Consider the following 9,404-nt stretch of genomic DNA (forward strand, 5'->3'; position numbering starts at 1 on the left):
GGGCTTCTGGTTTTGAGTGGGACGCTAAGCATGAGAGGGCTCCATAACAGGTCCAGGCTGTGATTCAAGATGTCCTGTTACTTGGGCCAGGTAGCCCAGCAGTTCTCAGTGGAGCTAGATATAGATTAGGATGTTGTGTGGAGTCCCTTACAAGCCCCTTAGAGTTTCAGCATAGACCCCAAGGGTCCTGGAACAAGACCATGCCTTCTGCTGTGAAAATTACTGTTTGAAAAGCAGCTCTCTGGTATTACTGAGTTTGGGTGAAGACTGAATAGCTGACTGGGACATCAAGTGACCATGTGACCAGAGCTGCATATAATAGGCCAGGTATTGTCAGATCCACTAAGCCATATAAGATCATGTAGATGTAGTAATAATGCATTGTACAAAGCAAACAATATCTGCAGTATTGGTCCTGAGCAGATTCAAAGGACACAAGTTACAAGGCAAGTGGCTCATATTCCCACGTCATGTACCTTTTTCCCACTGATGCCTCTTCCTCAACCCACACCTGTGGCTTTTTAGGTAGTTTCTTATGACCAGCTGATGGAGGAGAAAAGAAACTTTAGTCTGCCTCATGAATGAGCTGGCTCAATATATTGGTGTGGATGCCAAATGGACTGCTTTGGCATTACAATTTCATTCAGTAGTAATCTTCAAGGATGAGTGTGAGGAAAAGAACTTTGATCAATATACTTGGTTATTTCATTTATATGTAGGCTTTGAGGTAAAGATATGCACAGTGTCTTGGGCAGTGGAGAATGGCTTTGGCTGGCTAGTCAGGGGCTGTTGGGAGATAGCAAACAGAAATTCTGGGGAAGAGGCCTGTGGACAGACCTATGAATCTTTGTGTCTAACATCAATACCCACTAGAGAGCATCAGCCAGAGATAAGACACTGGACAACCAGAGGGACAGAGTGACTTATCCATTAGAGATCAGCAAGCTTTTTGTACCCCAGTATTTGCACAATGGGCAAATATAGCTATGATGGGAGGGATGGAGGATGTCCATGGGCCCAACATCATGGATTTCTCTCACCAAGACTGCTCTAGCCACTGCTGCTGCTGAATTTCCAGGAGCAGAATTCACTGACGACAATGAGCCGTCAATATAGTTCAATTCTTTGAGACCAAACAGCTACTTGATGGCAAGTTGATTATGTTGTACCCTTTCTACCCTGGAGCGGGCAGCAATTCATGTTGAGGTCATTATGTATTCTGGACATGGGTTTTGTCTTCCTTGCCAGCACCCAAGAGCTGACAAATTGCCTGATTTACTGAAAAAGGATCCCATGTAACATAACTTCGGACCAGGAATCACATTTTATGGGAAAGGAAATGCAATAAGGGACATATACCATGGGATTCACTGATCCCACAATTTTCCACATAATCTGGAAGTTTCCAACCTGACAGAACATTGAATTGGCCTCTTAAAGTCTCAGCTAAGACTGGGGCCAACACTCCAGAGATTTCAAACACTGTCCTGCAGGATGCAACAGCCATTGTATCCTTAGTAGGTATAATTCATGTGTCTGGAAACCAAGTGATGGAAGATGATTGATTTCTCCCACCATCATTCCAAGTGACCCATTTGAGAAATCTGGGCTTCCCATTATCATATTTTAGGCTTGCTGGGTATGTTAACTTGGCTGAGTTATGGTGTCCGGGTGTTCCGTCAGTCAAGCACTGCCCTCATTGTTACTGTGAGGGTATTTCATAGATGGATTTACATCATAATCAGATGATTACATCTAAGGCTGATTGCATCAACATCAAAGAGGGACTACCCTCAGCAATGTGGAAAGTCTCTTTTTCCCATCTCTTGGAGATCTTAAAGTTAGACCTGAAGATTTTAGAAGTTAGAAAGAAAAATTTCTGTCTAAGTTCAATCTGCCAGCTTCCTTGGAGAGCACAGACTTGCCAGAATTCAGAATTACCTTTATTGGAGTTTCCAGCTTGTAGGCCTGCTTTACAGAGTCTGGACTTGCCAGATCTCATGGTTGTGTGAACAAATTCTTCATAAAAAGTCTGTCCTGTCAGCTCTATTTCTCTGGAGAACTCTAATACAGGGACTGGAGGCTCTGAGTTGCCAAGGGACAGAGTTCTACTATACCCAAAGCTATGACTGCTGCTTGATTATCTGCAGCCCTTCACACTGGCAGATCAGCAGTCAAGTAAAGAAATTATCATGCTGTTGGGGTTGACTGACTCTAATGACATAATGCATTGTAGAGGTGGGAAATAATACAAACTATGGCTTTGCGGACAGCCACAACAGGTGAGGACTGGGGTTGGGTCTACTAATTCACTTTCTTAAGACTTGTTTTAGAGATAGTCCTGGGCCCTATCTCTAAAAAAGCAACAGAGTGGACTCAATATGGGCAGTGGAAGGGGTGAACTGTAGCAAAAGCTGTTGCTGTTCCCCACCATGTTTCTTGGTCCACCTGATTCCACTGTAAAGGCAGTAGACAGTTCCCAGGCTTTGACACCTTCTCAATTTGAGAAGGTTCTTTCCTTCATGAGGGCACCTCTGGAACATGGTCATGAGTTGGCAGTTGCACTGGGGAGTCAACTCTCCTAGGAGCAATTCTGTAGCAATGGGAATTGGTGGATCAGCGCCCCAGTCTCTGGGAGGGGATGATCTTAGGGGTGTTCTGCGTGGCTTCTGCGAGGACCCCCAGTGGTATGGTACACCAGCTGTCCGCAGCAGTGGCCTGCTCATTAAGCTAGACTTTTCTCCCTTTCCTCACTTTCCACATTCGCACACCTGTGCTTCCTGGGATCATCTCCCAAATAAACTACCTGCAGCTACATCCCTGCCTTCAGGTCAGCTCGGGTAGAAATCTGAGTAAGACAAAGTCAATCTTAGTAATATACATAGAAGCAAAAATCGTAAACAAAATATTATCAAACTGAATTCATTAACTATTTGATTAAATACATTAATATGTAAAAAACTTATAATGCCTCACAACCATATTAGTTTTCTCTTGGAATGAGCCTGGAAAAACGATCAATATAATTCACAGTAAATGAATGAAAGAGAAAAATCATGTGCTCTTCACAAAAGATGAAAAAGACATTGATAAAATTCAACAATAACAATAATGATTTAAAAAGACAACTCTTAGTAATCTTGGAATAGAAGCAAACTTCCTAATTTAATAAAGTGCATCTAAAAGCTCTTCTAACAAATGCCATGCTTAATGATAAAATATTGAAAACTTTAGTTCTGAGATCAGGAACAAGACAAAGAGTCCTGCTATTAGCACTTCTATTCAACATTGTACTATAGGTCCTGGCCATTTGTTCTAGTTTCCTAACTGCTGGAATGCAATATACCAGAAACAGAATGGTTTTTAAAAAGGGGAATAAGTTGCTGGTTTACAGTTCTAAGGCTGAGAAAATGTCCCAATTAAAGCAAGTCTATAGAAATGTCTAATTTAAGGCATCCAGGGAAAGATACCTTGGTTCAAGAAGGCCGATGACGTTCAACACCTCTCTCTCAGCTGGAAGGGCACATGGTGAACATGGCAGTGTCTGCTGGCTTTCTCGTGGCTCTACCAAAAAGGGACTGTCTCCAAAATGTTTCCCCTTTTAAAGGATTCCAGTAAGCAACTCTACCTTCAGTGGGTGGAGACACACCTCCATGGAAACCTTCTAATCAAAAGTTACCACCCACAATTGGGTGGGTCACATCTTCATGGAAACAATCAAATTGCTCCCACCCAGCAATATTGAATGAGGATTAAAGGGCATGGCTTTTCTGGGGTCCACCACAGATTCAGACCGGCACACCATTCAATAAGGCAAGAAAAAAAAAGGTATAAAGATTAGAAAGGAAAAAATCATATTCTCAAACAATATGGTTGTGTTTGAAAAAATGTAAAAGAATCCACTGATAAATTATTAGAATTAAGTGAGTTTAGGAAGGGTGCCGGATACAAAGAGAATACTCAAAAATGTATTGCATGCCTTAGAAGTATACAACACAAAAACTGAATCCTAATGAAACTTTGGACTATCACTAATAATATGATGATAATGATATTTGCTCATCAGTTGTAGCAAAGGCACCACACTAATGCAAAATGTCAATAGTAGAGAACTATGTGTGTGGAGACAGAGGTATATGTGAACTCCGTACTTTCTGCATGACTTTTTGGTAAGCCTACGACTGCTCTAATAAAAAAAAATTAATAAATCATACAAATATGCATAGCTGTTTTGTTCACAATAGACAAAAGCTGGAAACAACTCAAATGTCCACCAATCAATTATATAAAATGTAGAGTATCTATACAATGGAGTACTACTCTGCAATAAAAGGAGCAAACCAATGATGCATATGTGACAGTTAAAATTTATTAACTCTCAGCCCCAAATTCATGCCGCAATACCTAGTCAGCTCTAGTGGGACAGACTCAGCATTTCTGACCTGCAGTGAGCACAATGTTAAACTTTGTCAATAGAGGGCGCTGGAGAGACATTGCAGTAGGAAGGGGCTTTTCCTCATGCATCTGGCAGGCTTAAGGTGTTTTGTTTTGCGTGTCCCCCTTTTACTTCTTCCTGCTACCAGGTGGCTGCTGTGGTATATTGGAGGACTCCCAACACTTCTCCACCTGAGCGGCATGCACCCAATATCTCTACAAGTTCACGGTCTTAATCTTCCTGGTGACCACCATGCTCACCCTACAGGTTTGTGCACTCCAGACCTCACGCTAGCCTACCAGTGAGCAGGTTCCCAACATCTCAATTTGAGCTCCAAAGCCTGGGTTGAATTATCCAACTGATGAAAGGATAAAGAAAATGTGGTATATCCATACGATGGAATATTATTCAGTAAAAGAGAGGAATGAAGTACTGATGCATGCTACAACCTGGATGAATCTTGAAAACATCATGCTCAGTGTATTTGGGGACAGTTTGTATTATTTTTGTAACTGACCTGTGAGCTTGACAATATTTCAAAATAAAAAAACTTTTTAAATAAACGTCACAATCTTAAGTGTGCGGTTTAAGTGCAACCACTGTGTAGATTGATATAGAATATTTACATCATCCCAGGAAGTTCTTTTGCCCCATTTCCTAGGCAATAATCACATTCAGAGGTGACTTTCAATTCTGATTTCTATTAGCAGTGATCGGTTTTATCTATTCTTGAACTTCCTATAATGGACTCATATAGTATGTGCTCTTTGTGTCTGGCTGTGAGATTCATCCGCATTGCTGCATTTGTTCTGTTGAGGAATTTGTTCTTTGTTCTGTTAGTTTGTTCTTCATTACATTAGGTTGCTCTTTGTTACAGAACATTTCATTGTATGGATATACCACGGTTGATGGATACTTGGGTTGTTTCCAGTTAGGCACTATTATGAATAAAACTGCTACAAATGTTCTCATACATGTCTGTCTGTTTACATATGGAATCATTTCTCTTGGTGTATATCTAGGAGATGAATTACTGGTCAAATAGTAAATACTGATAATAGACATATGCTTAGCATTAGTAGATAACTGCCTCATAATTTTCCAAGGTAATTTGACCAATTTATACTCCCTACAGCAATAGACAAGAGTTCTAGTTTCTCTACATTCTTTCTAACTTGTGGTAATGTCTGTTTTTAAAAATTTATAGGGGTATCTCAGGATTTTAACTTAGGATCCTCTTATTGCTAATGGGGCTGGCATGTTTTCTTATATTTAATTGACCATTCATATTTTCTTCTTGCAGTGGGGGGCACTGCAATCTTGAAAACATCATGCTCAGTGTATTTGGGGACAGTTTGTATTATTTTTGTAACTGACCTGTGAGCTTGACAATATTTCAAAATAAAAAAGTGAACTTTTTAAATAAACGTCACAATCTTAAGTGTGCGGTTTAAGCCTGCCGCCTTTCTCTGGGACCCACAAAGGACACGTGTGTCAGCCTGGTGGGATAACACATAATCCTAGTAAGGGAACTGCCAATACATTCCTTCCTGTATTGTCCTAAGCATATGTAGACATTTACCGGAGATACTGAACCTGGCAGGCAGGTTTTACATCCAGCACACCTCCGTAGCATACCTGTCACAGGTGGGGAGGGAATGGGGTTCTCCCACTGCAGCAGTACAGTGAACACAAGGGAGGGGCACTGGGTGTGGAACATCTTGTGTTGGCTATGGATTGAGACCCTCCGGCAATGGGGAGCTAATGCCCACAATCAAAGCAAATCTTGCTCTAATCTCTTCTCCATGTGAAGAAAGCATCTTTCTATCAGAGAAGTGTGAGCCATGCTTTTGCTGGTGACCCCGGCACCTGTACGGGGTGGGTTGACATCTCTTCAGGTACCTCTCCTAAGAGTGTCTCCTAAAGACACTTCTGTTAAACATCTGTTTCCATTTTTCTACTGGGTTGCTTAAATAGTTAAAATTTAAGAGTTCTTTACATTTTCTGGACACCCATCCTGTTTGATTATACATGTTGCACATCTTTCTTCCCAGTCCTTCTTTGTCCCCAGTTTCCCATGCATGGACTATTTCACCTGAACTTTGAGGCCATCCAAGGTCAATAGATGCTTCTTGGAAAAAGCTGGCCCAGGATTAGTGTTCTCTTGTCCCTTGTAGTCTCTGTATATTTCCAGTTTTCTTGCCAGCTCAGTAATAATTTTTGAATTTTTTTTTTTTAAGTTTCATTTGGAATTTTTAAGGTTTTGTTTTAGGAGGATTCATCATGACATCTCAACTGTCATGGAGCCAGAATTGGAAGTCTTTAGTTACTTTCTAATTTTCATGTTACAGCTACAATGACCTGCCATGAAACTATATAGTGATACTTGAAGTTCAGGTCCACAGACCAACTTGCCTCAGCAAAGAAGTGTTTGCTACAGACAGATTTCCAGGCCCTGCACCAAATTTGTTTGAATCAGAATCTTAAGGGATGGAGCCCAGAAATCTTCATTTTAACAAGCATCCCAGATGATTCTTATAAGTGAACCATTACCCTAGAGAAAAGGCTTTAACAAGAGGGGGTTTAGAGACAAAACCTTAAAAATGGCTAGAATATCCACATACGAAAGAATGAAGTTGAACCCTGCCCTTACACCACATACCAAAATTACCTCAAAATGGACCATAGACCAAAATATCAGAACTAAGACTATCAAGCACTTAGAAAAAAATTTAGGAATAAATCTTTGGAACCTGGATGCCTTAGAAATGACACCAAAAGTATAAATGACACATGAAAAAAATAGATAAATTGGACTTAATAAAAATTTAAAACTTCCATCAGGAAAGTGAAAAGACAACACACAGAATGGGGGAAAATGTTCACAAATAATTTGTCTGATAAGGAATTTGTATAAGGAACTTTTACAACTCAATAGTAAAAAGATGAAAATTTTCAGCCTAATTTGAAAAAAAAATGGGCAAAGGATCTGAATAGACATTTCTCCAAAAAAGATGTATAAATGGCCAATCAGCACATGAAGAGATGCTTAACAACGTTAGCCATCAAGGAAATGCAAATTAAAATCACAATAAAATGCTACTTCACACTCATTAGAATGGCTATAATAAAAAAGACAGAGAAAAACAAATATTGGTTCAGATATAGAGAAATCAGAACTCTCAACACTGCTGGAGGGAATGTGAAATGGGGCAGGTGCTTTGGAAAACACTCTGCCAGTACCTCAAAAACTTAAACATAGACTTACAATATGACCTAGCAATTCCACTCCTAGGTATATACCCAGAGATGTGAAAACATGTCTACACACAAACTTGTACACAAATGTCTATAGCAGCATTATTCGTAATAGCCAAAAAATGGAAACAACTGAAATGTCCAATTGACAAATGGAATAACAAAATATGGTATATGCATACAATGGGATACTTTTCAGCAATAGAGAGGCATGAAGTACTGACGCATACTTGTAATAGGTTCACATGTCACCCTGGCCAGGTGATGGTGCTCAGTTGTTCTATTGCTGGGAACCTAAATCATCAGCATGTGAAAGTCATCTATGCAGATTACATCTGTGTCAGCTAAGGAGAGTGTCTTCCCCAATGAGCGAGGCTTAAAAGAAGTCAGAAGAGAGAGAGAAAACTCAGCTCAGAGCTCAGAGCTGACGCAGACCTAGACATTTGGAGATGCAGAAAAGAATCACCTCGGGGAAAGCCATTTCAACCCAGTAGCCAGGAGAGAAGCCCAGCAGACATCTCCGGGTGCCTTCCCATGGGACAGAGAAAGCCAGAGGCAAGTCAGCTGCCTTTCCTCTGAGGAACTGTAAACCTGTAACTAAATAAATCCTCTTTATAAAAGCCAGTCCATTTTCTGGTGTATTGCATTTCAGCAGCATTAGCAAACTAAAATTATGCTACAGCCTGGATGAACCTCAAAAACATCATGCTAGGTGAAAGAAGTCAGACATAAAAGGCCAGCATATGGTATAATTCCATCTATATAAAATATCTGGAATAGGCAAATCCATTCGAATAGAAAGTAGATTAGTGTTTGTTAGGGATGGGGGACGGAGGGAATGGGTATGACTGCTAATGGGCATGGGGATTCTTTTGGGGGTGATGAAATGTTCAAAAATTATATAGTGGTGCGAGAGCTGGCAGCATGTTGGTGGAGCTGGGCATCCGGCGCTGTGGGCAGTGAACAAGCGCGTGCAGCAGGCGGTGGCATGGCAGCTGCTGGATATCCCAGCCATCCAGGCCCGGCTGGTAGCAGTCAGCAAAACCAAACCTGCAGACGTGGTGACTGCAGACGTCAGTGCACTTTCAGGGAGAACTATGTTCAGGAATGCTAGAAAAAGCATCAGATCTTAAAATTCTGTCTTTCTGTCCTGAAATCAAACGTCACTTCATTGGCCACCTACAGGATCAAAATGTCAACAAATTGATGGCTGCCCCCAATCTCTTCATGCTGGGAACAGTGGATTCTGTGAAATTGGCAGAAAAAATAAACAGTTCCTGGTAGAAAAAAAGTTCCCCAGAAAGGTTAAATGTGATGGTACAAATTAACACCAGTGGAGAGGAGAGTAAACCTGGCCATCCGACATCAAATAGTAGCCGTGGAGGAACACATAAATGCCAAGTGCCCCAGCCTGAAGTTTGTTGGATTGATGACCATAGGAAGCTTTGGGCATGATCTTCGTCAAGGACCAAATCCAGACAATCCAGATATCACTCTGGAAGGAGCTCTGTAAAAAGCTGAGCATCCCCACTGAGCAGGGTGAGCTGAGCATGGGCATGTCTGAGGACTTCCAGTGTGCAACTGAAGTAGGTTCTACAAATGTCCGAATAGGAAGCGCCATTTTTGGAGAAAGGGATTACTCAAAGAAACCTGCCCTGAAAAGTCTTCAGCAGACCTAAAGGCCACCGTGGAGGTCGCCCAAGAACACTGA

At 41.1% G+C, this 9,404-nt stretch overlaps 1 pseudogene; it reads left to right on the plus strand.

The window, feature by feature from the left end:
* The first annotated feature begins 2,601 nt into the window (after nucleotides 1–2,601).
* LOC143656239 (pyridoxal phosphate homeostasis protein pseudogene) lies at nucleotides 2,602–9,404 on the plus strand (annotated as a pseudogene).

Source organism: Tamandua tetradactyla, chromosome 2, assembly GCF_023851605.1.
Source record: "Tamandua tetradactyla isolate mTamTet1 chromosome 2, mTamTet1.pri, whole genome shotgun sequence".
In the NCBI taxonomy this organism is placed as follows: Eukaryota; Metazoa; Chordata; class Mammalia; order Pilosa; family Myrmecophagidae; genus Tamandua; species Tamandua tetradactyla.